The sequence below is a fragment of the Canis aureus genome, chromosome 8 (assembly GCF_053574225.1).
Source record: "Canis aureus isolate CA01 chromosome 8, VMU_Caureus_v.1.0, whole genome shotgun sequence".
NCBI classification, from domain to species: domain Eukaryota; kingdom Metazoa; phylum Chordata; class Mammalia; order Carnivora; family Canidae; genus Canis; species Canis aureus.
The window spans coordinates 77,325,402-77,338,796 of NC_135618.1; the positions used below are offsets into that span (position 1 = coordinate 77,325,402).

The 13,395-nt window shown below is 38.7% G+C and overlaps 1 protein-coding gene across 1 annotated transcript in view; it reads right to left on the reverse strand.

Moving 5' to 3' along the window:
* VKORC1L1 (vitamin K epoxide reductase complex subunit 1L1) overlaps positions 1-13,395 on the reverse strand; it is a 68,765-nt gene that overhangs the window by 8,354 nt on the left and 47,016 nt on the right. The gene's annotated exons all lie outside the window — the stretch shown is intronic.

The following is a 13,395-nucleotide window of genomic DNA, read 5'->3' on the forward strand; positions in this document are numbered from 1 at the left end:
CTCAAGGTACCCTTTTTTTGATGGTGTTAGTGATTGCAGAGGAGGGGCTCCCTGGGTGTAAGCCAGTCCCTTAGCAGCAGCAGCAGCACTGACATTCTGGCCTAAAGAATTCTTGGCCATCGGGGGCTGCTCAGTGCACTACAGGGGGTTAGCAGTGTCCCTGGGCTCCACTCCCTAGTGGCAGGTGTACTCCCCTGCCAGCTGGGACAACCAGAAATGTTTTCAGCGAATGCCAAATGTCCCAAGGGGGAAAATCTCACCCAGTTGAAAGCCACTGACTTTAAGCTGCCTTATTTCTTCACTCAAAATATGTGGACTGAGGGGCACCTGGGTGACTCTTGGTTTCATCAGGTCAGGACCTCATGGGTCATGATCGAGCCCCAGGTCAGGCTCGGTGCACAGTGCAGTCTGCTTGGGATTATCTGCCTCTCCCTTTGCCCCTCTCCCTGTGCACGCATTCTCTCTCACAAATAAATAAATAAAATCACAAAAAATGTGGACTGAAATGTTGTTTCCCGACAAATTTCACTAGGATATGCAATACGAAACACATTTTGGGAACATATCTTTAAACCTACAACAGTATCAGAAACTACAGGTCCTTCCTGGAATCACAACTCAAGGGTAAAAAAAACGGATACACAATTTGCTGCATCAGTTTTTATTTGCAGTTTAACTTCAGATTCTACACATAACGTTTTCAGAATCTTATTTTCCTATTAAAAAATAGATTATTTTGGATTTAATAAAATTTGACTCCAATATCAAACTAACATTTACTTTGGATGAAAACCTTTGAGGATAACTTTAACTCTGACTGAGCATGCTTTTCAAAAATAAAAAAGAAAACACCAGTCATGGTTTTTAAGTCCATAGGGAAGCACTCAGTAAAACCTAAATATTCGTTTGGAAAACAAACTACCTGAAAACAAGAGTAAATAAGTGATTCTTTGTCACAGTTTAATTAGTAATGTTCAAGAAAGAGTGAACCTTTTCATAATGATATTGGGAGGGAAGAGAAGTGAGAGCCCCGAAGATTTTCACCATACAGAGTAACACACTTTGAGGAACACAAAGTAATCATATTTGTGTATTCTTTTACACGTCAAATACTTATTGTGCGTGCTCTAGGTGCAGAGGTTGAGTCAAATGCTGGAACACAGGAGAGAACAAGTCAGAAAAGGTGGTGCCCTGGGTGGAGCTCTTACTCCATTTAGAGAGAAGTAGTGACCATGTAACAAATGACAAAGTTATCTTCAGAAATGGATGACACTATTAACAGATATGCAGGGAAAGGGAGGGGGGAGCTATTCTAGACCAGAGCTTCTGAAAACTTAAAAGTGCACACAATCATCTATGGGCTCATTAAAATCTAGGTTTTCCGGGGATCCCTAGGTGGTTCAGCAGTTTAGCGCCTGCCTTTGGCCCAGGGCGCGATCCTGGAGTCCCGGGATCGAGTCCCGTGTCGGGCTCCCGGCACGGAGCCTGCTTCTCCCTCCTCCTGTGTCTCTGCCTCTCTCTATGTCTATCATGAATAAATAAATTAAAAAAAAAAAAAAATCTAGGTTTTCCTTTAGCAGATCTGTGGTAGGACCTAAGACTGCATTTCCAAACAAATCAAAATGCCCCCAGCTCATGCTTCCCGTCTGAGGAGCACACTCTAAGTGCTGCTCTTGGAGGAGAAGGGTTAGAATGGCTCCTCTAGGTAGGTGGTCAGAAATGGCCTTTTTAAGGAGCTACATTTTGAATTAAATCCGGAATGATGAGAAGCAGCCAGTCTCTTGAGGACTGGCAAGTACAGAGGCCTTTGAGGCAGGAATGAGCCATGAGTGTGGAAGAAGGCCATCGAGGCTGACACACTGAGGAGGGAAGAATGACAAGAGAATGAAGCACCTGATCATTTTCAGCTTTTATGGACTTTTGTAGGCCGTGATAGTTTGAATTTTATCCTAATTGCAATGGGGAAACATTCAGTGGCTTTTAAATAGGAGAGTAATATAAGCTTATTTATGACCATTCTTGACTATTGGGTAAAAAACAAAAGAGTAGACAGAAAGAAACTAGATGCAATCAAACTGCTTAGCCCTACTCATCGGAAGTAGGAATTCAAGTGTAAATCGCCACCTTTGGCCACAGAAATAATTGGGCATACTGCCAAAATTATCATGGGTAAACAGAATTTTTATATATTCCAAGCATTGTTCTGTGTCTAATTATTCACACAGGATCATGTTGATATTCTCCTTGAAAACAATGCAGAAATCCACAGAATGTATCATTTTATCAAAGTAATACATGCATAAAGGTTTAAAAATCAAGTAACACTGAAAGTCTTACAAAATAGGCATCCCATATTCCAGCCCTCTCCACATACAATTTTGACCCCAGAGGCAAGCATTATGATATCTTTTAACCTTTTTTCCCTATTTAATTCCACATTTAAAAAAAAAGATTTTATTTATTTATTCATGAGAGACACACAGAGAGAGGCAGAGACACAGGAGGGAGAAGCAGGCTCCATGCAGGGAGCCTGACGTGGGACTCGATCCTGGGACTCCAGGATCACGCCCTGGGCTGAAGGCAGGCACCAAACCACTGAGCCACCCAGGGATCCCCTTAATTCCACATTTTAAAATAATATGCTTACATGGCTATTTCTTGATTTCTGAATTCTTTTTTTTTTAATAATTTAAATTCAATTTAGTTAACATATAGCATCTTATTAGTTTCAGGGGTGATTTCTGAATTTTAAGTATCTTATGACTTTCTAATATGGTAGAGCAGAATGCTGCTTTAAAAAAAAAACATTGTGGGGAGCTTTAAATGTATATACACAAAATTAACAGAACAGAGTAATAACCTCATATACCTATCACCCAGCTTCGAAATTGCACCTTTCTTGTTTCATTTCCACCTCTATCCACTCACCACTCAATGATTATTTTCAAAGCAAAATTTACATACATTTAAGGCACAAATCTTAACTTTTCTGGAACATCTGACTAATCCTGGATACATCTGAGTAGTTGGCATACTAATTCTGGAATACTTACCCAAGAGTGTGAAAGAAGACTCTAAGTGCCTTTCATAAACAATGGAACAAACACACACTCCAACACCATATAGAGTGCCTCCATATCTCCAGTTAAATTCTTAGTTCCCTCTCATCAATTTACACTCTTCTTCACCATAAGCATCAAGTACCTCGCTAGCCAGGCTTATGGGAATTCAACCACAATACCCAACTTAGATCTCTGGTCTCCTGGATTGCAGTGCTACACTACTTCCCTTGTATCATATTAAGAGTTATAAAATAGTTACTATTTTAGCATTTTCAACCAAACAGATCACTTAATTCCTTGATGAATATAATTAAATAATGTTTAGTAAACTTTGATAAACTTGTTGTTAAAAGTGTTAGCAAGTCAATTCACAAGCAAAGTAGACTGGCATTACATACAATTATTCTCCTTGGAAAGGTAAGAACAGACATTCATAAATGACACTATCCTTTAAAACTAAAGGTGGTGTAATTTAAAAATCTTTTAGTCAATGTTCAAGTTGAACATTTGAAAATATTATGGTTTCCCCTTACTTCTAAAAGCTATACAGAACTATATGAAATATATTTTATATGCTAACTTTATTTCTGGCTTTATCTTAGTTACTAACCATTTTCTTCTTGTCCCGTCTATATTAATAATTCTATTATATTACTTATTCCAGAGTTTCCCCAAGTAATTTATAGAAGGACTGGGATATTAACCAACTGAGCAAAAGGAAATGTTTTTTTTAAAAATGATGATTTGTTGGTCATTTTTTTTCATTAAGTTTTAAAAAAATTCCAATATAGTTAACATATAGAACACTATTAGTTTCAGACATACAATATAGTGATTCAACAATTCTACACATTACTTAATGATCATCATAAGTGTACTCTAATTCTCATCACCTATTTCACACATCCTCTCCATTGACCCTCTGGTAACCATCAGTTTGTTCTCTATAAGAGTCTGTTTCTTGGTTTATCTTTCTCTCTTCCCCCCCTTTGCTCATTTGCTTTGTTTCTTAAATTCCACATGGGTAAAATCATGTCTTTCTCTGACTTATTTTGCTCAGACTATAACTTTGTAGCTCCATCCATGTTGTTAAAAATGGCAGTATTTCATTATTTTTTATACCTAATATTCCAGTGTGTGTGTGTGTGTATCACATCTCCTTTATCTATTTGTCTATGGATGGACATTTGGGCTGTATCCATAATTTGACTATTGTAAATAATGCTGCTATAAACACTGGGGTGCCTGCATCCTTTGAATTAGTGTTTTTGTATTGAGTAGATACCCAGTAGTGCGAATGCTGGATTGTAGGGTAGTTCTTTTTTTTTTTTTTTTAAGATGTGTAAAATTTAGAGAGAGAGCGAGAGCACGTGTGCACTCACAGCAGTGGGGGCAGGAACAGAGGAAGAGGGATAAGTAGACCCAATGCTGAATATGGAGTCCAACACAGGGTTCAATCCCATGACACCAAGATCATGACATGAGCCAAAATCAAGAGTTGGATGCTCAACCCACTGAACCACCCAGGTGCACCACAGTAGTTCTGTTTTTAACTTTTTGAGAAACCTCCACACTGTTTTCCAGAGTGGCTGCACCAATTTGCTTTCCCACCAATAGTGCAAGAGGGTTCCTTTCTCCCCACATCCTCACCAAAAGCTGTCTCTTGTTTTTTATTTTAGCCATTTTAACAGTGTAAGGATACTTCATTGTGATTTTGATTTGCACTTCCCTGATGAGTGATGTTGAGCATCTTTTTATGTGCCTGCTGCCCATTTATATGTCTTCTTTGGAGTAATGTCTGTTCATGTCTTCTGCCCAGTTTTTAATTGGATTATTTGTTTCTTGGGTGTTGCATTTTACAAATTCTTTATGTATTTTGGCAACTAATCACTTTTTGGACATGTAATTTGTAAATATCTTCTCTCATTCCGTAGGCTGTCTTTAGTTTTGCTGACTCCTTTGCTGTACAGAATTTTGATGAAGTCCCAATAGTTTATTTTTGCTTTTATTTTCCTTGCCTCAGGAGACAGATCTAGAAAAATGTTCCCATGGCCAATGTCAGAGAAATTACTACCTGTGCTCTCTTCTAGGCAGGTCTCACATTTGGGTTTTTCACCCATTTAATTTTTTATTAATGGTGTTAGAAAGTGATAAAGCTTCATTCTTTTGCAGGTAGCTGTTCAGTTTTCCCAACACCATTTGTTGAAGAAACTTTTTCCCATTTTACATTCTTTCTTCCTTTGTTGAAGACCATGTAATTGTGGGTTTATTTCTGAGTTTTCTATCTGTTCCATTCATATATGTGTCTAATCCAGTACCATACTGTTTTGATTACTATAGCGTTGTAATATAGCTTGAAGTCTGAAATTGTGATACTTCCAGTTTTCTTTTTCAAGATTGAAAAAGGTTCTTTTGTAGTTCCATAGAAATTTCAGGATTTTTAAAAAAGATTTAATTATTTATTCATGAGAGACACAGAGAGAAGGCAGAGACAGGAAGAGGGAGAAGCAGGCTCCCTTCAGGGAGCCCTGTGTGGGACTCAATCCTAGAACTCCAGGATCAGGCCCTGAGCCAAAGGCAGTCGCTCAACCACTGAATCACCCAGGTGTCCCTAGGATTTAAAAATTTTTTTAATTTTTTAAAAATTTTTATTTATTTATGATAGTCACACAGAGAGAAAGAGAGAGAGGCAGAGACATAGGCAGAGGGAGAAGCAGGCTCCATGCACCGGGAGCCTGACGTGGGATTTGATCCCGGGTCTCCAGGATCGCGCCCTGGGCCAAAGGCGGGCGCCAAACCGCTGCGCCACCCAGGGATCCCCCGCTGCGCCACCCAGGGATCCCGATTTTTAAAAATTTTTTTTAAAGATTTATTTATTTATTTATGATAGACATAGAGAGAGGAGAGAGAGAGAGAGAGAGAGAGAGAGAGAGAGAGGCAGAGACACAGGAGGAGAGAGAAGCAGGCTCCATGCCAGGAGCCCGACGTGGGACTCGATCCCGGGACTCCAGGATGGCGCCGGGGGCCAAAGGCAGGCGCTAAACTGCTGAGCCACCCAGGGATCCCCGGATTTTTTTTTAAAGCTTTATTTGTTTACTTTGGGGAGAGAGGGAGAAAGATAGCAAGCAGGGAGTAGGGGCAGAGGGAAAGAGAGAGAATCCCAAGCAGATTGCCTGTTGCACATGGAGCCAGATCCTGAGATCATGACCTGAGCCAAAACCAAGAGTCAGAGGCTAAACTGAACCACTCAGGCACCCCCAGGATTGCTTATTCTAGTTCTGTGAAAAATGCTTTGGGTATTTTGATAGGATTAAATGTATGGATTGCTTTAGGTAGTATAGATATTTTATTATTTATTTATTTATAAGATTGCATTTTTATTTTTTTTAAGTGCGCTTTATTTATTCATGAGAGACGGCGGGGGCGGGGAGGCGGGCAGAAACAGGCAGAGGGAGAAGCAGGTTCCACGCAGGGACCCCGACTCGGACCTTGATCCCGAGTCTCCAGGATCACACCCTGGGCTGAAGGCAGCGCCAAACCACTGAGCCACCCGGGCTGCCTAGACTGCATTTTAAAAAGATTTTATTTAATTATTCACGAGAGACACAGAGAAAGGCAGAGACATGGGCAGAGTCAGGGAGTCTGACGTGGGACTCCATTCCCAGGACCCCAGTATTACAACCTGAGTTGAAGGCAAATGCTCAACCACTAAGCCACCCAGGTGCTCCAGTATAGACTTTTTAACAGTATTTGTTCTTCTAATCCATGAGCATGGAATGTCTTTTCCATTTCTTTGTGTCCTCTTCAATTTCTTTCATCAGTAGTTTTCAGAGTACAGATCTTTTACATCTTTGGTTAGGTTTATTCCTAGGTATCTTACTATTTTTGGTGCAACTATAAATGGGATTGATTCTTTCTCTTCCTGGTGCTTCATCATTGACACCAATTTCTGTATGTTGATTTTGTATCCTGCAACTTTACTGAATTTGTGTATCGTTTCTAGAAGTTTTTTTGGTGGAGTTTTCAGGTTTTCTATATACAGTATCATGTCATCTGCAAATAGTGAAAGTTTCACTTCTTCCTTGCTCATACGGATGCCTTTTCTTTTTGTCTGATTGCTTTGGCATGACTTCCAGTACTATGTTGAATAAAACTGGTGAGAGTGGACATTCCTGTCTTGTTCCTGACCATAAAGCTCTCATTTTTCCCCACTGAGGATGATATTAGCTGTGGGTTTTTCATAGATGGCCTTCAATATGTTGAGGTATGTTCCCTCAACCTACTTTGTTGAGGGTTTTTATCATGAATGGATGTTGTATGGAAATATTTTCTTAAAGCAACAGACATTTATACATCTGTTCATTTTGTTTCAGTATAGTAACATCAATGAAATGATTATGTAAAAGAGAATCTACTTTTTGATTCTAAAAAAAGGTTCATCTTTGATCCAAATAGTAACTTCTTTGAATATTTTTTATTTGGGGGCATAAACAACCAGCATCTATGTTATGAATGAGAAATTGTTCAAAGGTTTCTAAACACATCTACTTTTGCAAGGAACAACAAATATGAAAATCACTGTTCTCCAACTCTAGTCTCCTAGGTCCCTGAGGATAAACCTAAGACATTTGCCTCTTTCACTCACTCCCTCCCAAGTGTATAGGGAAGTTTTCAAAAAGGTACATGTGTGACATTTAATAATGCAAAAGACTGAAATGCAGGGGTTAATGTGAGAATCCAACAGTCTTCAATTCCAGTAGACATTAAAGAGATTTGTGGTGACAGAAACAATGCCATTCATTTCTTTTTTCTTGAATCACTGTTTATTAGATGCACTGCCAGCTCAGTTTGCTTTCTGCTGTCATGATTTTATTTTTATTTTTTTATTTATAAATTTATTTTTTATTGGTGTTCAATTTGCCAACATATAGAATAACACCCAGTGCTCATCCCATCAAGTGCCCCCCTCAGTGCCCGTCACCCAGTCACCCCCACCCCCCGCCCACCTCCCCTTCCATCACCCCTAGTTCGTTTACCAGACTTAGGAGTCTCTCATGTTCTGTCTCCCTTTCTGATATTTCCCACTAATTTTTCTCCTTTCCCCTTTATTCCCTTTCACTATTTTTTATATTCCCTAAATGAATGAGACCATATAATGTTTGTCCTTCTCCGATTGACTTATTTCACTCAGCGTAATACCCTCCAGTTCCATCCACGTCGAAGCAAATGGTGGGTATTTGTCGTTTCTAATGGCTAATATTCCATTGTATACATAAACCACATCTTTTTTATCCATTCATCTTTCGATGGACACAGGCTCCTTCCACAGTTTGGCTACTGTGGACATTGCTGCTAGAAACATCGGGGTGCAGGTGTCCCGGCGTTTCATTGCATCTGTATCTTTGGGGTAAATCCCCAGCAGTGCAATTGCTGGGTCATAGGGCAGATCTATTTTTAACTCTTTGAGGAACCTCCACAGTTTTCCAGAGTGGCTGCACCAGTTCACATTCCCACCAACAGTGCAAGAGGGTTCCCTTTTCACCACATCCTCTCCAACATTTGTGGTTTCCTGCCTTGTTAATTTTCCCCATTCTCACTGGTGTGAGGTGGTATCTCATTGTGGTTTTGATTTGTATTTCCCTGATAATGCCATTCATTTCATTACTGTGTGCATGTGTGTGTGTTTGGGAAAAGTTATTTTTTACAAAAATATTTTAACATGTAATGGGTTTAAAGTATTATTTTTAAATGAATGAATACATTTAAATAATTTAAGTAATTTTTCTGTTTTTAATTTCTAATACAGTAAATACCAAAGATATAACATAAGTAAAAATGACTTGGGGTTCTCAATAATTATTAAAGTATAAAGGAGTACTGGGATCAAATAGTTTGAAAATCATTGCTTCCAACCAATTTACCCCAAAAAATACATTACAGTTCAAATACTGTTCAAATTTTAAAAATTGGGGTGAGGTAAAGTTAGGGGAACCTTGAAAAAATAAATAATGTGCATTATAGTAAATTATATTTTTATTTTTTAATTATATTTTTAAAAGATGTCATGGCCATAACACAAAAAATGGAAAATAATAAATGTTGGTGAGGATATGGATATTGGAATCCTTGTATGTTGCTGGTGGGTAACATGGTGCAGCCACCAATGGAAAACAATGTGGCGGTTCCTCAAAGAGTTAAACAATTACCGTACAAGCCAGCATTTCCACTCCTAGGTATACACTCCGAAGATCTGAAAACAGGTATTCAAGCAAGTACAAGTACTTGTTCATAGCAGCATTAGTCACAATAGCTAAAAGGTGGAGACAACTCGATGTCCATCAACTGATGGATAAACAAAACATCGTGTATTCACGCAGTGGAATATTATTCAGCCATGGAAAGGAATGAAAGCACTGGTATGTGCTACAATGTGGATGAACCTCAAAAACATTATGCTAACTGGACTAAGCCAAACACAAAAGGTCACATGTTGTATCAGTCCATTTTCATAAAATGTCAGAAGAGGTAAATCCACAGGGACAGAAAATAGGTTTGTGGTTGCCAGGGGTTAGAGAGGGGGTGGTGAGGAGTGCCTGCTTAATGGGTACGGCATCTCCTTTGTGAGTAATTAAAATGCTTTGAGGGGCCCCTGGGTAGCTTAGTCAGTTAAGCATCCAACTCTTGATTTCAGCTCAGGTTGTGATCTCAGGGTCCTGGGATCAAGCCTTGTGTCTGGATCCACAGCCAGTGGGGAGTCTGCTTCTCTCTTGCTCCCTCTGGCCCTCCTCCCACTCACACTTTGTGCATGCTCTCTTTCTCTCTAAAAAATAAATCTTTTTAAAAAGAAAAAAAGAAAAACTCTCTGGAATTAGAGGTGATGGCTGCACAACACGGCAAGTGTACTAAATGGGCTGAATGTACATTTTTAAATGGTTAATTTTAATAAAATTTCACCTCAGTTAAAAAAAATCTGTGTAGTGGGCTGACAGGTAATTTTTCTTATCTTTTTTTTTAATTTGTATTTTCATTATAAAACTTTTATGTATTATCCTAGTTTTCCACAAAGAACATGTATAACTAAGTTATCAGAAAAAGAATAAATTATTTTAAGAAAATAAATACCACAATTATCAACTGTTTCTTAATGGTAGGAAATAGTTTATTTAATAAGGGTACTTTTTTCTCCTTCTACTTTGTTGCATTTTGTAAATTTTCTTTAATGATCAAATATTACTTTTATAACAGCAGCAAAAAAAGAGCTAGTATATTGAGTTCATCAATCACATTTAAATTAATTAATGACAAACCTTAATGTCTTTCCAACTCCACTCTTTCCCCCTCAACCAAATTTAAGATTTACTGTAATCTCCTCACGGAATATCTACAAGGCCCTAATATAACGACTAAAACATTCAGGAATATAAAACTAATAAAGAAAGGAAGTAAATAACAATATGAGGTTTCCTGATATTCTCCTTCCTCTGAGGAAGAATTTGTTGAAATGCTGGCTTACACATACCGTTTATGGATATTCTTGTCACTTATATTTAAGATCACTGGCTCCTTGCTTCTTTTCATTTCCCCTCTCCAGTTCAAGCTTAGTCAAGGAAATATATTTTGCCTATAATTTTCTAATTTTTTAAAGTTTTTTTTAAAGATTTTATTTATTTATTCATGAGAGACAGAGAGAAAGAGAGAGCGAGAGAGAGAGAGAGATTGAGAGAGAGAGGCTGAGACACAGGCAGAGGGAGAAGCAGGCTCCATGCAGGGAGCCCAACGTGGGACTCGATCCCGGGTCACCAGGATCATGCCCTGGGCCGAAGGCAGCGCTAAACTGCTGAGCCAGGCAGGCTGCCCAAGTTTTTTTTTTTAAAGATGCACTTATTTGTGAGAGAGGGAGCGTGTGTGCAAGCAAGGGGAAGGGCAGAGGGAGTGGAGACAAGTAGCCTCCCGCTGAGCAGGGAACCCAAAGTGGGGGGGGCTCAAACCCAGAACCCTGAGCTGAAATCAAAAGTTGGATGCTTAGCCAACTGAGCCACACAGGTGCCTCAATGCTTTTCTAATTTTAGATTGTATGAGCATTTTGTAATGGCCTACTGGTATAACAAAACTATTCAAACATTTTAAACTGCTTGTGTTCGATGGTTATAAAACTCTGAGAAGAAAAAAAAACTCTGAGAAGTCCATTTTACTGAAAACAAATAAACAGACCAATCTAAATGAGCTGTAAGAAACAGAAATTAAAATTCAGTTGGTTTCCAAAGGTGGTTGGATGCATAATGAACCGGACATGACAAAAAGTTTGAAATGTTCAAGAAAAATACTAAGGATGTAATTTCTGCAAAGGAAAGGTCTACCCACTGTGGACCCCCAGAGCTAGAAGTGTGGGCTCTGGAGTCAGACAACCTTGGTTCTGTTAATAATAGGCTGTGTGACTTTGGATAAGTCACTTAATCTTGGACTCTATATCCTTTCAGTTGTAAAATGGAGATGATTATAAGTACTCAATTCATAGCACTGCTGTGGGAAATAACTGTGTTAGGAATAACTGTGTGGTGGTTTAATGTCAAAATATAAGTAGACATGTATATACAAGACATTCTGTTCTCTAGCATTCTATTTTCAAGGCCCAATGATTTTGATATAGCATGCCTTTATATAAAGCTATTTTTCTTGCACAAACATCGGCATACTTTATTAAAACATTTTAGATTTGATCTTAAACATTTTGTTTTACATTTTATGGATATACTGTAATTAATGGCAGATATTGCTGGTGAACATCAGGCTATTTCTACTTCTCATGATTATACAACATTAAACAAATATATTGTGCAAAGTGTCAGTCTGTATATTACCTTATTTCCATAGGATAGACTAAAAAGAGAGAAATGGCTTAAGTAGCATAAGCATGTTAAAAACTATTGTATATTGTACAAAATGTGTGCAATTTAATTGCCAATTTATACTTCCAGCATCAGCCCCTGAAATGTCTTTTTTTTTTTTTTAAAGATTTATTTATTTATTCATTCAGAGAGAGTGAAGAGAGAGGCAGAGACACAGGCAGAGGGAGAAGCAGGCTCCACACAGGAAGCCCGATGCGGGACTCGATCCCAGGTCCCCAGGATCACACCCTGGGCCGAAGGCAGCACTAAACTGCTAAGCCACCCAGGGATCCCTCCCTTCCCTTTTAACAAAAGACTGACTAGTAGGCCATTTTATGTATATACATGTTTTGTATATCCATTCATCTACTCATGGACACTGGGTTGCTTCCACCTCTTGGTATACAAGGCTTGTTTGCAATATATTTTTCTCTGTTGCTCCAAACAATTCCAATTACTCTGATAATTTTTTACCCATTCCTCTGATAGGAACAACCCTTGATAATAAAGTTTCAGATAAGACAGACTCAATGTCAAGGCAAATCAAAGAAGATGAGGTTCTTGACAAAAGAGCTAGAACATTCTCTCCTACCATTTTGTTGAGAGTTAACAGCATGGTTCATGGGAGGTGATGCCCTGGGTGAAGACGAAAAAATAATGCATATTTCTTTCAATCTAAATTCATGGGTTATGATACATCATCAATTTAGTAACAAATTTTCAGAGACAAAAATTAGCATATAAATATGTATACTGATCCAGGTGGTAAAGTTAAACCATGGACATGAAAATCAATAGCAACAGAAAAGTAAATGTTTGTGTTTATAAAATCTTTGTCAAACTTTTTTGTTTTTAATATTTTATTTATTTGTGAGAGACACAGAGAGAAGCAGAGACACAGGCATTGGGAGAAGCAGGCTCCTTGCGGGGAGCCCAATATGGGACTTGATCCCAGGACCCCAGGATCACGACCAGAGCCGAAGGCAGATGCTCAACCAATGAGCCACCCAAGCGTGCCCCTCCTTTGTCAAAGTTTCTTTTGTGGAAATGACCAGCTTGTACCAGGAAAGGGCCTCATTCTTAGGTCACTGGAGACAGTAGGTATTGAATAAAGCTTAAAATTTTTTCATGATGAAAGGTCTATTTTTTCACATTAGCTCAAGAACCCAAAATGGTCATAACCACTTAAAAGGAAAAATGGATCCTGGAAAATGCACATAAGTGGAATAATACTTGTATTGGGCCTAGCATGGTATCTTGTAATACTGTATGTTCAAAAAATATTTGATTACTATTATAAAAATTTCTGGAAGCACCTGGGTTGGCTCAGTCAGTTATGCATCTGTTTTCGGCTCAGGTTATCATCCTGAAGTTCCAAGATCTATCCCTGAGTTGGGCTCCTTGCTCAGTGGGGAGTCTGTTTCTCCCATCCCTCTGCCCCTCACCCC